Raw genomic sequence first — 9960 nt, 5'->3', positions numbered from 1 at the left:
TATTTAACATGCTCAAACCCTGAGAGGTAAGCAAGGAAACTGCAAGAATAAAATACGATCTCCACTAGCTATCATACGTGGGTGCGACGCTTGCTCACCATGACTTCTCCTCTAATTGGGGAGCCAGGGTGAGTAAAATAACCTCTCCCATCAGCTCTATAAGCACAATGGAAGAGCCCCCTTCATAGGTCCAAAACTCCCTGTATCCAAAAGCCCGGTTAAGGCCAAAAGGACCATTGCTTTGGCAGAAATAAAGGAGGAGGCTAAAGAAAAAGAGGACCTACAGTAGGTACCAGCCCATTACAAGGCCTACACGATTGAGGATCACAAGACCTTATACCAACAGGCCAAGAGATCTCGAGGAGACGGGTGCTCCCAAGGGTACGATGGGCTAGCCTCGGTCAAGGAGGTAAACCTAACCCCGAAAGGGCAAGACCCCCAACCTGTATTCGCCATCGATGATCTCACCCCAACGAGGAGAATGCTTTAATAGCTCTCCTACAAGAGTACAAAGACTTCATGGCTTGGAAATACACCGACATGGAAGGGGTGCCTGCCAAAGTAGTGTAGCACACAATCCCCATGCTAGACAATGCCAGGCCGATACGTCAACACCCCTACCCTATGAATCCCAAATATGCACTCATAGTGAGGGAGGAAATCCAGAAACTCATAGATGTGGGATTCATCTATGAGATTGAGGATACGGACTGGGTATCACCCATCATGATAGTCCTAAATAAAAATGGAAAAATTAGAGTATGTGTGGATTTGAAAAAGGTCAACGCTACCACTAGATGTGACCACTACCCCTTGCCATTCACAGAACATGTTTTGGAAAGGGTAGCCGAAAAGGAAGCCTATAGCTTCCTAGATGGGTTTTTGGGTTACAACCAAGTGTGTATCGCCCTGCAAGACCAACATAAAATAGCCTTCGCAACTGATTGGGGTGTGTATGCCACTAGGGTGATGATATTCAGATTAACCAATGCCCCTGCCACCTTCCAACAGATGATGATCATGGTATTCAAAGAATATATGAGAGACTTTGTGGAAGTCTTCTTGGAAGATATCTGTGTGAACTCGACATGGGATGACCTCAGGCTCGTCCTCGAGAAGTGCCACTTATACTGCATATTTTAGAACCCTCTTAACTACCAGTTCTGGGTCAAACATGGTGTCATTCTTGTCCACATAGTGTCCTAGAATGGAATCTCTATAGACCACAATAAAATCAAACTCATCTTGGAGTTACCAGCCCCACCAATGCCAAGGAAGTCCAACAATTTACTAGACACACGGGCTATTACAAGAGGTTCATCTTGTTCCATGTGAATGCCCATTATACAAACTATTAGTGTTCGCATTATGGCTCTACAGAACATCCTACAAAGTGGCCACGCATGGTACACCCTTCAGCCTAGAGATAGTGATGCCAATGGAGTATGTTACCTAGCCTCTGCCTTACCATTAAGGAAATACTTACAGAGAATGCATTAGCAGAATGGCTAGTTGACCTCGAAAGGTTAGAAGAGACAAGGCTACATGCAACCTACTCTCTCTGGGTAGACAAGGCTCGACACAAAAAGTGGTTCGACCGCAACCTCAAGAACAAGGATCTAGTAGAGGGGGATTTATCACTCCTCTATAGTGTTTGAAATACCAAGTGCAAGCTCAAGTATCGAGGTATGGGTCCCTACTGCATGGTCGAGATCACTCCATAAGGGGCGTGCTGAATAGCCACCCTTGATGGGACGAAAATGGATGGCTACCTTAATGGGAGCAAATTAAAAAGATATTATGGGCCACTCACACTCTCTACCCTTTAAGCCATCCATAGAGAAAAATAACTCAAGGTCGAGGTAGCCAGGATGAAATGCCAAGCCATTGAAGAAGCCAGAGCTTGTAATGCTAAGCTCAGATAGCATAAGCAAATGACACTACTTAAGGCAATGGCTGAATAGGTGGAGCTAACAGATGAGCTAACAGTAGAATCAGCTAGGTTGCTTGTTCAATTGTAGGTCTTGCGCATGCGTGTCAGAGCACTTGTGGATTCGGGAGTGAGTCACAACTTCATCTCTTGAGAGGTATGGGAAAAGCTACAGGTACCCCTAACTCTCACCGTCGCTTTAGTAAGAGCTATCAATGGCCAACTCATACAAACTTTGGGTTTTGTGAATTTAAGTCTAGGGAGTAGAAATACACTTTTATGTTCTCCCCATAGAACCAACTGATGAACAGGCAGTAGAAATACACTTTTATGTTCTCCCCACAGAAGCAACTAATGAACAAATCATACTAAGAAGAACCTGGTACTACGCATGAACTGTTAAATCGACTGGTGCACGTAAACTGCTTCGCTCACAAATGGTGGTAGAATGGCAGTAGTCCCATTGTGTGGACCAAGTCCTACTCCTTTAGGTCCATCCTCACTGCCCCATGACAATGAAGTTACACAAGAGGATGGATTAGAAGCCCCATCCACCTCCACCCCCCCGATAAGAGTCCAATCCCAAAGGGAGAAGAAGGCTAGCCGCAGCGGCAACCTGATGCCATTGCCGTCATCCACTCAGGAGAGTCGTGATATGCAAGTACAAGTGGCTATCCTTTGTGCTCAATGCTACTTCAACTAGAGCCAATGATCAGAGGGGGTCCAAGCAACACACATGTCCCTAATCACTCCAAAGATGTCTCTCTCAAAAGCATCAGTGCCTAGAAGAAGAACATGCTGCCATCCTGTGCTTCAAACTCCAAGCTCCAATCCACCTCCTCCACAGCAACATCCCCCTAAATGTTATGTTTGCACCAAAGATTTGGGAGACTGAGGCAAGAAGGTCGCCTGGGTGCCAAAGATGATTGTACAAATCGCAAAGGCTCTGAAGGTAGCAACACAAGAAACTCTATCAACCCAAATGTAGAACCACAAGAACCTACCAATAATGAACCAAGCACATCACACTAGCCCTAGAGTCCCGACATGCTCTATTACCACGAATAGTCCAACTCAACACGAATATCACCAAAGGAAGCTAGGAAGCAGCAAAAGAACTAACCCCTCCACTGCCGGGTGTTACACAAGACCTCCCTCCAAATCCAAAGGCGACCTCGAGGGTAATTGCGATCATACCATCTCCAATGGTACTGTTCTTATCATGAAAGCAAGGGTCTATGCCAAGGGCGATCACACAAGAACCTGCTTCTCCCATGACAATGGACCATTCCACGACAACTAGTCACAATGCCAATGTGCCTCTAGCATTTAAGGTAAAAAACAAGCTAGACACTTACTCTACGTGGCTCTTAACATGCTATGCGGTAGTGCGGCATCCGTCCACACTGCATTCCTCATAATCATCGAGTCCAGGTCTAGGTGAGTCAGTACAGTAGGCATATCACCTGACACACCCGTGGCCCACAAGTCACTACCAAACACACATGCACACGCACATCCATGGTCAACACTAGGTGATTAGGGTCAATACGTTGCTTTTTGCATTTTTCCACCACCTTGCACGTTGCCTCACAATCCATCCCACACCACACAGGTGCACTCCACTAGTTCCTATCTCCCACTCCTGCACACTTTAACCCTCTTTTCCTTCTCTACACAGTCAGTATCCAGCTGGACGTGGCTATAAAGTTATCCTGTCGACCATCGCCATCGACATATCCCACCAACCATCATCGTCTCCAGACTTCTCCAACTGTCATCATTGAAGAATCACACTAGTTATGGCCATCTCCATATCACACCGATCATCGCCGAAGTCTTATCCCATCGATTGATGCCATCAAAGAATCATGCCGGTCATGGCCACCTTTGTACTCTGTCAATTGTTGCCATCTCGTACACCATCGACCCTCGCCATCATTGTATCTGCCAACCGTCGCCATCCCTTACCCCACCAACTATTGCCATTTGAAGGTCCCACCGGCCATGGGGATACAAAATCTATATAAATAGGCCCTATCCCACCAGATTGTGGCCATACCAATTTCCCCCAGACTCTTGCAAAATTTCCTCAAATTTCTCAGAGCCTCTTGTCCTCTTCCACTGCCTTCCAGCATACTCTGTTTATGTCCTCCCACTCGTCCTCTTCCACCGATTTCCTCATTTCAGCCCGTATAGAGCCTTCTTTAGCTTACATACCTTGTTCTCAGAATGGGGGGCCTCAAACCTAGGTGGCTGAGACATGTACACCACCTCCTTGAGGTCACCATTCAAGAATGCTGATTTAACATCCATTTGATAAACTGGCCACTTATTATGAGCAGCCACTAATAGTACTATGCGAATAGTGGTCATTCTGGCAGTCGGAGTGAAAGATTCTTGAAAATCAAACCCAACCTACAAAAATCCTTATGCAACCAATTTGGCTTTGTACTTTTTCAAAGTCCATTGGCCTTGCACTTTACCTTCCAAACCCACTTGGTGCCAATAACCTTTCTGTTAGGTGGTCGATCTACCAGCTCCTAAGTTTCATTCTTCATGATGCTATCGTATTCTACTTGTATAACATTTTTCCAATCTCGGTCTGCAAGTGCTTCCTCTAAACTCGCAGGCTCCTTTACTTCTACAATAATCTCAGCCATCAAGGCCATATTGACTATGTGAGTAGAAGCCCTTCTTTGCTCCTCGATTCTCTGAGACCACCTTGGTCCATCTACATGCTGCTCAATAGACATAGGCATCTGATTATCATGGTCGTAGAGCTACCTTACCCATCACGGCAATGGATTTTCTGGTGGTGTAACAATAGGTTGGTGACTTATACCTTCATCATTGGATATTTCCTCCTCCTTTATAGCTCCTGGGAGAGGTCCCTAGTGAATTACCTCTTCGCTTGATGATAAAGTGGAAGAGCTCTTCTCTACCTCCACTGCATGTGGCTACTCCCTGAATCCCACATCGCGGCTTGCTATGATCTTCTTTGCCTCTCGGTCATACAACTTTTAGGATTTCTTCTCATCACAATAGCCTAAGAAGATACATTTGGTGCTTTTTGGTTGTAGCTAGTTTCTCTCTTTGTCTGGTACATGCGCATAGCATTCACACCCAAATGTTCTGAAGTGGGAGGCAGATGGCTTCTTACTGCTGTAAGCCTCATGTGGTGTGATTTGAGTGCCTTTGTATAGTTGTGATTAAGGATGTAAACCATAGTATTGATAGCCTCAGCCCAAAAGTGGTTTGGCAGTCCATCACTTTTCAACATATACCTCCCCATCTCCACGGTGGTCCGCATTCAGCATGAATTTTGCTGAGGCATATGTGGTGTCGTCGTTTATTTGTTGATCCCTTTGCTCTTGCAAAAATCTCCAAACTTTGTAGAAACAAACTCACCACCACCATCCGATCTGATTTTCTTCACTTTTCTTCCTGTTTTATTTTCAACAAGCTATAGCCATTCTTTAAATTTACCAAAAGCTTGAGCCTTTTCACAAAGTACACCCACATCTTCCTACTATAGTCATCAACAATCACTAAAAAATAGGAAGATCCCCCAAGGCTTGTGTAGGCATCTTACCGCACAAGTCAACATGCACAAACTCTAGAGGAGCGTTTGCTCTATTCTTGCTTTCTTGTGGATTCACCTTTCTCTGTTTCTTGCTCATCATGCAAACTTCACATGGTTCTTTGATTTCTACTACTGTACATAAGTGAGCAACCATACCTTGCTTCTACATCTCCTTCAGCACTGCAAATCTGATGTGGCCAAATCTTTCGTGCCAAAGTCTACTTGTACCCACTCCAACGGTGGCTGTAAGAGCACTTAGCTCAAACAGCTTGTTCCTCCTTACTCCTGTGCCAACAAGATTGCTTACGCTATCAAAAAATTTTGCTCCTGTCTTGTTGAACCTCACCTCATGGTCAAGGTTAGTTATGGAAGCAACTGATAGCAAATTTCTCTTGATTTGTGGAACATATAGCACATTAGATAGTTTCTTAACATCTCCATTTACAGAAACAAATGAAACTGTACCTGTACCCTTAACAGGGCATTTTGCATTATTTCCAACCGTCATGGTGATGGGTTCCTATAGAGGCTACATGGAACAATATAGACCCTTCTTGTAGGTCATGTGATGGGAGGCACCACTATCCAACACCCATGAATCAGTGGTTGACGCTTCTTGAACTAAGGAACACTCTTCCTCAGTGGCTAGAAATAGATCCAACTCTGCTTCCACTATGTTAGATGTCTCTTTCCCCTTATCTGTCTTCTTTAGGGTACCATTCTTTTCATATGCTTTCTTGACTCGGCAATTTGCAATCACATGGCCCTTCTTCTTGCAGTAGAAGCATTCTCCCTAAAACTTCTTCTTGCCGCCCTTCTTCTTTTTGTCACCACTAGTAGAGGACTCACCTTTGGTGGAGGAACCACCTTTGCCTTTCGCAGTGGTAGAGAACACAACATCCCCATTGCCACCTCCATCTCGAGCTTTAAGCCTCAATTCCTCCATAAGTAAAGCACAAAACTCCTCAAATGAAAATGGTTAGGGTCTCACCTGAGTGTTAAGCGCTGTTACCAGTCCTTCAAACCTTGGTGGACATATCCGGAGACACCGCCGAGCTAGCTCTTTGCTAGTCTTTTGTATCCCAGCACCAGCCATCTGGTCACGTAGATTTTTGATTCGAGTTATGAATGCCTTTGCTGTCTCTCCTTCATTAAACTTCTCAGCTACGAGCTGATTCTATAGGTTCTAGATCCTTGTCTAAATCTGCATCTCATACTGACTCTTCAATATGTTCCAGGCCACAGTTGCCTTAGATGCATGTTGAATCAAGGTCAAAACACTATCAGTAGTACTTGTAACTAGGGCTCATAGAGCATCTGCATCCCTATGTTTCCAAGCTCATAGGAGGTCGGCATTAGGAGGTATCATACTCCCTGAATTTGCTGGGTTGGGGGTTCCTTGTGGTTCTAGATCAGTCCCCTATACTATCTCTAGAAACTCATATGAATCCAAAATAGCAGTAATTTTAAACTTCCCTAAAGTGTAGTTCATACCATCTAGCTTGCCTTTAGTGAAGGCTGGTGGGCGAATCCTCAACGCTTGGATTGTTGGTATAGCAACAGTTGCTAAACTCGAGCTGCTTCCTATTGCCATCACTTCGTATGCTGTTGAAGCCCTTGCCTCTCTTCTATTCTTTGATCCTTAGAGCCTCCTGGGCTCTCATACCAACTTAAATTACACGGCGCAGCAGAACAGAAACTGAACAAAGAATAGAGAGTACACAGCAAACTGCGAACAAAATTTTCCTTCAATACTGATGTAGTACAGATGATGGCTCCGTCCACCCATGCACTCCCACAATGGAGCTTAGATGGCAATCTAGACAGATACTAGGTGAAGAGCTACTAGTTGGAAGATCTCTGCTCGAAAATTTGATTTGGTGCAATGGACTGGGGAGGTCGCCTCTTTATAGCTATGAGGACGGTAGCCGGATCAACGTAGTTGGTGGAACCGACCATAAACCTAATCGGTGAAGCTGACCAGTCAACCTCTTGGTGGAACTGACTAGTCGTCCATGGAAAATTCAAGGAATATTCCCTATACCATCTTAGGCCTAAACAAGAATAAGGGGCTCCCACACAATCACCTTTCTACCATCAACGGTCTCATTGATAGACCTCATCTGACATGCAAGTTAGGATCCATCTAGTGTCCCAGGCTCACACATGGCTTCTCCTCATATGGGGGCCTTACAACTTGAGCACCTTGGACCACTCGTGGTTACCAGGAGGGTGGGGCATTGAGCATATCTAACATGCCCCACCTACCAAAATTCCACCACCTCCTCTGGATCCCGTCCAACCCACCCAACAAGCCACCCAACCTCCCCTCCCTCGGACAACACTGCCCGAGTATTCTTCCAAAGCCTCTAACACCACCACTGCATAGCACGAGACCTCCCCATCCATCTTTTCTACCGCTTCGGTCGACCTTCCTGACGAGGCCTTCAACACGTTACTCAAAGCAAACAATTTTGTATAGGCAGTCGAAGAGACAATGCCAATAGGCACAGTAGAGCCAAGCCCATGACATTGCAGATGACGACACTCCGCTTGATCCTCCATCGCCACCAGAGAATGTCTAGTGGCACGTTGACTTGCAGTCATTTCAAGAGCTACTGGACAGTGCACTTATGCACCATTTGAAGTGCCAACTCAAGAGCTCCCACCTCCATCTCTATGAAATCTTAGAGGTGCATCTCCTCACACAATTCATCACCCAATCCTTCGACAACTGGAGACACTTGCATTGCATCCATTGCATTGCATCCAAAGTGCATAAGAGGAGGATACAGCCTCACCCCCGATGCTCCAGTCCCAGCGACCAATGTAGATGCCAGTCTATAACCATGCTGGTGCCTTCCCTTCTTAGAGCTAGAGAAATTCTGGTGATACTACCACAGTGCCCACGTTGATCGCCGAATCCACCCCCTGTATATGCCATTAGTACGGTGTGGACTTGGGTAGAATTCAGAGAGCTCCAACAAAAGGATCCCAATATGTTGTACAACTTTCGAAAGTACATATTCCCCAAAGAGATAACCCAAGATGGATTTTGCTTCCACCTCTAGTCATTCAACGACATGTACGGCTTGGTACCCGATCCCATCATTGTAGCAACAGTCCACTTCAACCACTTCCTCCTCTTACTCTTCCATGATCTCCTCGCCCATAGCCACCCCATTGATGATCACCTGCACAATCTGATACAACAAATTGTCTTCAATCCCAACATCAGTCCTATGTGATTTCAAGACCTTTGCCTCTACCTTTGCATCCGCAATCTCCACGAACACCACATCCACACGTATGAGGATATGCACGCCACCCATTTTCGGAAGTATTTCTCGTAGCTCACTTAGCTCACTCCATGAAGCTGGACCACTATGCAACTCTCCAGACAGTCCTCACCACACACCTCCTCCAACATGGCTGACCCAAGGGCAAATCAGCAAAAGGAAGGGGTGCATGTTAACATCCATAGAGTACAATTGCCGAATACAGGGTAATTAGTGATTTGAGGTGATTAGGCTTCATGATTTACTTCAACAATTATAGCCATGGAAGGAGTATAGTACAAGCTTAGGAAGTTTGAGCCCCAAATACCCCAAGGCCAAAGATTGTAGGCCACATGCAGAGATCGTATGTTCTAGCTGCCAAGTTATATGTTCCAACTACCAAGTTGTATGTTCTAGCTGCAAGATGTGGTTAAGTGGTGTCTCACAGGAGTTAAGCCTTGCCACTCCAGGTTTTGAGCCTTGTACATGGGGTTTGAACCATAAATGGCTTTAGGCTTGGGGGTGCTCAGGGAGTTTGAGCCCCAAACAGCCTAAGCCTTAGAGGTGCGAGGCTAACACAAGTGCTATTTGGGGGTCGGTTAGGAACACCTCCTAATGTGGAGTTTGTCCCAAGTGCTCTTATATGGTTAACAAAAGCGCTAGTTTTTATAATAGGGAGAGATGGAAAGAATAACAATATGCCTTGGCACCCTATGGGCCCAAGAGCCTTTTATTGTAAAGAGAGGGAGAGTGCTAAAAGGAAAAGGGTTAGCCTCCCTTCAAAATGTGACATGTATAAAAGGCCAAATGGTTGACTTTGGTCTTCATTGTTGTTTGCACAAGTTTGAATACAAGCTCCCTCTTCTCTTCTAAGAGTGTTTTGGGTGCTCCCTTATTTCCCATTGTAGTACCCTTGTGCTTGCCACTCCATCCCCCTTCACTCTCCTCTTCCCTTCTCCTTCTCCCTCCCTTCTCCCCTCTCTTTTCCCCTCTCCCCCTTCCCTCTTTCTGTCATGGAAACACATTGCAACAATCCGGAGGTTGCTTGAGTGACACATGCAGATGGCTCATGCCTCTCACAAGGAGTAGCTTGGAGTGGAGGCTCCATTAGCATCTCTTCAACACCTCCATGACATGTAAACCACCATTGAGACCTACACAATCAT

Source organism: Dipteris shenzhenensis, chromosome 6 (genome assembly GCF_047967505.1).
Source record: "Dipteris shenzhenensis isolate YYH24624 ecotype China chromosome 6, Dip_SZ_1.0, whole genome shotgun sequence".
Lineage (NCBI taxonomy): Eukaryota > Viridiplantae > Streptophyta > Polypodiopsida > Gleicheniales > Dipteridaceae > Dipteris > Dipteris shenzhenensis.
Note: the sequence above shows the minus strand (reverse complement) of the source record.